Genomic DNA, 5,573 nt, shown 5'->3' with positions numbered 1-5,573 from the left:
AAAAGCAGAGGTTTCTCTTAAGGGAAGGTCTCAGGGAGACCAGAAGGGTCCTTCTCAAACCACATGCCCACCCCGTGCTCTCCCACCATCCCTGCCTCTGACTCTCAGCCTTAGGTTTCCCTCCCCAGGAATCCAGGCCCCTGCAAGCTCCACCTCTGCTCCCTCCCTCCTGCCCCATGACAGTGAGCAGCAAGCAATTTCTGCCCCCATTTGTACATTAGGCCTTGGTGGACTCAGGTGTGTTACAACCAGTGATGCTCTGGGGGTCGAGACCCCGGCTCGAGACCCCCACAGCAATATGTCCCCGTCCAAGGCTGCGACGTGCACGTGAAGGCCCTAGAGAGTCTTGTTAGAACGTGTAGTTCCTGATTCTGTCGGGCTTGGACGGAGACCGAGGGTCTGCCTTTCTAACAAGTCCACAGGTGACGTCAAGGCTACCTTGGAGAGCAAGGCTTGGGGACATCTCACACAGCACGGTTTCTCCAAGCTTTTAAGGTTGCACATTTAGAAATACAAAGAGATATACGTTTGCCCCAGGACGTCTCAGAGCTTCCAACGAACACGATGAATCTCCAAGAGGGGCCCACGGTGGGCAGCATCTCTAGGGGGCTGCACTATATCACTGACCTCACTCTCAGACACACAAATTGCTAATGATGAGAGCAAACATCCATTGCCTCCTTGCTGGGGGCTGAGGGTTTCTCAAGCACCATCTCTTTAATCACTGAACTTAACCCCATGAGGGATCGCCACGGCAGAGAGAGATGGGAGCTAAAAGGGTTGGAGCCATTGCCCAGCTGTGTGAGGTAAGAGACAGGATTTGGACCCCAACTGACTGACCCTGGCTTCCCCACCCCACTCGACCTCTAATCCTGGGCCCAGAGGTCTTCCTTCTGGATGACAGTCGACACTCTGTGAGGACAGGGCCCTGTCTCCGCTGCGGTCACTTTAGTCTAGGTGATTGCTTGTACACCTAAATTATTCCACGGTGGTGAGCACTTAACTCATCCTATATAATGAATGAAAAGAACACGTTTCTGTTTCAGCTCAGAAGCAACTGGCTGAAACTAATAGTAGTGACAGTCACTCAGCCACCAGGGACCTGGGTCCTTTTGTTTGATATCTTGAACGATCACAGAGAACACTCGTGTTAATTCTGAGAGAAGCTGGTCCAAGCATCTTCTTCCTCTGCCACTTCATCTGAAAGACTTCAAGGTCACGTGCCAGACAGCAGACCTTGGAACTAACATGGAAAGGACCCCCACAACCCAGCACTCAGATTAGACCATTATACAGATATTTACCCCCCAATTATAATACCATACTATATCCTGTTTGGGCTTTAAAAATAGGTTTGCACGCTTCCTTCTCTCATAAGAAATAAGTGCAAGAGTAGACAGATTTGGTTAAGAGCTCAACCACATAAGGGGCCTGGACCAGCTTCCCGGCTGTGCCTTTGGCCCTCCCCTTCATAGTGGTAAGATGGCTGCAGCTGCTCCAGACATCACAAAAGAACAACAGAAGTGTCTTGTGTTTTTCTTAATTGTTGCTTTTACCCTTCCTGGGCAAACTGGTTCACTTTTCAATATAGCACCATGGTTTGTGTGCATGAGCTAGAAGGTGAAACTAGGTAAGATTCTCTGAAGATGCACAAAATTTGTAAGAGAATTATATCTGAAGAAATGCTGTGATCTGGAAATTAAAGGAACAAGAGGAATAAAAAATAAAGGAAATTTCAGACCACTAAATTTCTACTAGCAGGAGACGGATTGAGAAAACACTCCGTGCAAACACACACGACCTTTAACTTAAAAGGAAAAAAAAAAAAGACTCAAGTTGAGGAACCAAGAACCCAGAAGATAGAGCCATGGACCATGGAGAATGATTCCTAGATGATTCCTAGTGGGCTTGAGTCTCAGCCCAGGCACGGCCCATCTGTTCCCAGCTGGATTTCAAAATTGCTATGGTACAGTGACTCCTGTGCCCCTTTTTTTGAATAGGAAAGCTTCTGGCAGTGCACATGCTGCCCCACCACTGTGTCTAAAGACAGTGTCGTCTTCAAATACTGGTTCTACCACTGTACACCTTGGGCACTTTCAGAAGCTCCAGTTTCCTCGTCTGTGGAATGGGGAAAATGTTAGTGCCTACCAACTTCCTAGATTGTTATAGAAACTCCATAAGAGAATGGATGTGGGGGCTGGGGATGTAGCTCAGTTGGTAGAGTGTTTGCCTTGCATGCACATGGCTCTGGGTTCAATCCCCAGCTCCACCATAAAATAAATAAATAAAAGATAATGGATGTAAGCTCCCCGTGCCATCTGTGGTGTATAATGTCACCTGATAAATTGTCACTCTTGTTAGTTTTCATTATTCTATTCTTTGTACCCTGAACACACACTCACTATAGCACCCGCCATTCCACGCTGGGATTACAGATGTCCCTCTGTACTCTATTAGGCTCTCAGCAATTAGGGGTGCAGGAGATCCCTAGTTTATGTTTGTATGTTCAGTAAACACAAAGGCCCTGACCTCTAAAAGATACTCAGGAGTTGTTTATTGAATTAATGAATGAGGGAATAAATGTGTATGATAAATATTCTGTATTCCCCTCTGCTGGCTTTTAGTCATGGCTGTTGCTGTGGGAGATGATTTGAGAAAACCCAGGGTTCTTCCAGTAGGTCATGCTTACCGCAGGGGAATGACCGTCTGGGCTAGGGTAGAACATCAGAGGGAGTTCCTACAATGAGAGCCCCTCCCAAGTCCAGGAACACATGAGAAACCCAGATTTCCTCAGGCCACTTCCCTTGTTCAAGGTCCTCTGCTGACTCCCCTTCTCCCCACTTTGCGAGATGATGAAGTTCAGCGACATGGTGTTTCCTGGTGTCCCCAGAGTCAAAGGCCAAATGGAATATAGACAGGATTTAGCAGCTCCTCTCCTGCATCACTACCTGTAGCTAATTTAGGAAGTGAATCAAAATGAGAGACACCCAGATGCATGAGATCAATTAGGGAAAATCTCTCATGAAGCAAGGGGTCATGGTGACCAATATGACTTGAGAGTTCCTTCCGACCTAGGGTCTTGAACAAGCATCAACCACAGCCCAAACCCAGATGGTGAATTCTTAAGGTCAATGTGCCGCTCACCCATGGAAGACATCACTAATCAATGATGACACACCTTCACCCCAGGCTCAACTTCAAAAGCTTCTCATCCCAGTGACTGGAGCAAGTCACTCCTCATTGATCGGGAGGGGCAAGCCCCATGGAACCCATTCCGCAAACCTGACCTTGATGTCCACACTACCAGGGCAATCTCCACGGGTGTGACAATCTCCTTAGCCGCTTCCTCTTTATGTCTTCAGTAACCTGATCTGAATGGCGTCATGTGTGATCTTGGAGCAGGTGACCATCCATCTCCCGTTGCCTTCTCTCTCCTGGACCCTCCTAAATTTCTGAATTGCACTTTGGTGGGACATGGTCTGAAAGAGCCAAATGAAACCCGTGTTCACTGTAAGATCATCGCTGAGGATATCGCTCACCATTTACACAGTGGCTTCTTCCTGAGGCTCCGGGGGGAATAAATCCCTCCTTGGTCTTAGAATCAGTAATAAATGTGACTCTCCTGGGCCTCAGGAACTGCATGCATTCTCCACCTGCGCATTTCCCTCTTTGCGCGGGTGACAGGAAGCTTACAGATTGACATGGCGCCATCTGCCCCATAACTCAGGTATCTCTTTCTTGAGTCCATTAGATTTTTTTTAAGATTGTTTTCCTCCTTTATCTTATTTATCTTAATTTCCATTTCTTTTATTCTGATGCTTTCCATGCACGCGTGACAGCCATCCTGCATATTTGGGGGAATAGGCTTGTTGTAAGTAGATAAATATCGAATACCCCGAATACCCCGATGAATGCGAAACATTATTTAAGCTCTTTAATATCAAATTCATGTGCAAATGTCGGGGTGGGAATGCGCTAGGCTCTGTTTGCTCAGGCAGGGAGAGCACCAGGTCCCATTTCTCTCACTCGAAGCATCTGTTCTTGTTCCTCTGACTCCAAGGGACCTGAGAAAGGTGTGTGGGTAGGTGTGTATGTGTGTGGGGGGGTGCTCTCCCCTTTCTTGCTTCTTATGTGTTCTTAGAGACCTGAGATCACCTTGGAGCATCTTAAATCTAATGCTACGAGGCGCACAGTTTAGCCTTCGAGTCACCTGCTCAGGGGCTCCTGAAGCATCAAGAAGGAAGAACAGTTATTCTCATCAACCCATAGAGTTGAAGCAGAGAAGCAGGGAGTGCCTCCCAGACCCCCCACACACACCTGTTCATACACCTTTCTCAGGTCCCTCGGAGTAAGAGGAACAGAACAGATGCTTCAAGTGAGAGAAATGGGACCTGATGCGTTCCCTGCCCGGGTAAGCAGAACCTGGCACATTCCTGCCCCAACATTTGCCCGTGAATTTGATCTTAAAGGGGTTCGCGGCCTAAACCACTTGTCGAAGGCACCATGGTTTGAAATTAAAGGCGTGGACTTGGAAATCACACAGACCTGCATTAAATTCCCATTCTGCCCCTCAAAAATGTGTTGACTTCATTTCTTGTGATAAGTCTCAGTTTCCTTCTCTGTAAAATGCCACTCACCCATGGTGCTGTTTGGTGACTTCGGGGAGGTAGCCTGTGAAAAGCGTTCAGCATGATGCTCGGCACCTGGTGAGTACTTAATAAATGGCAGCTACTCCCTCAGAGCTTTTATTACCCCGTCCCCTCTAACCTTGTAAATGGACTGTTCCGCTTTCCTATGCCTGGCAGAGGTGGGGAATAATGTGTTTCATTATATCCCTACTAGTATAAAGCCCAGGGTTAGGGACATAACATGTGTTTAATATCTGACTGCCGAATACCTGGAAGAATATCAATATATTTACCACACAGTGTGGCATTTCATAATAGTGTGCTACTTCCTTCATCCTACAATGGTCTCTCTGCAATTTGCACCAATTGCATTCCCAGCGCCTTCTGATGGTCGGAAGTGGCAACAGAGAAACCTCCCCAACTCAGCATGAGATCTTCTCAGACAGAAAGAAGAGAAGGAACACAAACCTGCCTGCGCGGAGCACCTGCTGTGTCCTAGCCAGGGTCCATGACATGTCCATCATCTGTGCATAAAACCATGTGGCCAGTGAGCACAGAGCCCCGTCCGCCCCTGACAGGTCAATTCTCCCCGTGGGTCAATTCATAGCCCGAGCACCCAGCAATCTATATTCTTTTCCAGGTCAAATGAAATGACAAGAGAATTAAAAAATACGACTCAGAAACCAGAAGGCAGAACTGAAGCAGGCAGCCATGGGGAGAGTCCCGGTTCATTTCAAGATGCCAGACGGACAGCTCTCCATCCATCTCCAGGACCTCATGGCCTCCACCCCCACCTCATCCTCAGAATTGATGTTTATGTTTCCACCAGGATAGAGACCAATTCTCCTTGGCATCCACCGTCAGAGAGAATCAGAAATTTTCCACCTGGGATGCTACAAATTGCATTTCTCCACACAGTTCTGGAATACGAGGTATGACCAGCAT

The 5,573-nt window shown here is 47.6% G+C and overlaps 1 non-coding gene across 1 annotated transcript; it reads left to right on the top strand.

Annotated features, from left to right (window-relative positions):
* Positions 1 to 2,199: 2,199 nt before the first annotated feature.
* Trnaa-ugc (transfer RNA alanine (anticodon UGC)) lies at positions 2,200 to 2,272 on the top strand. Its single transcript has one exon. It is a non-coding gene; the product is annotated as a tRNA-Ala (tRNA).
* Positions 2,273 to 5,573: the final 3,301 nt, after the last annotated feature.

This window comes from Marmota monax, unplaced genomic scaffold, assembly GCF_021218885.2.
Source record: "Marmota monax isolate L192 unplaced genomic scaffold, Marmota_monax_Labrador192_F-V1.1 WCK01_AAM20220418_F8-fsc00185, whole genome shotgun sequence".
NCBI lineage: Eukaryota > Metazoa > Chordata > Mammalia > Rodentia > Sciuridae > Marmota > Marmota monax.
This window is presented reverse-complemented; position numbering and strand designations above follow the sequence as displayed.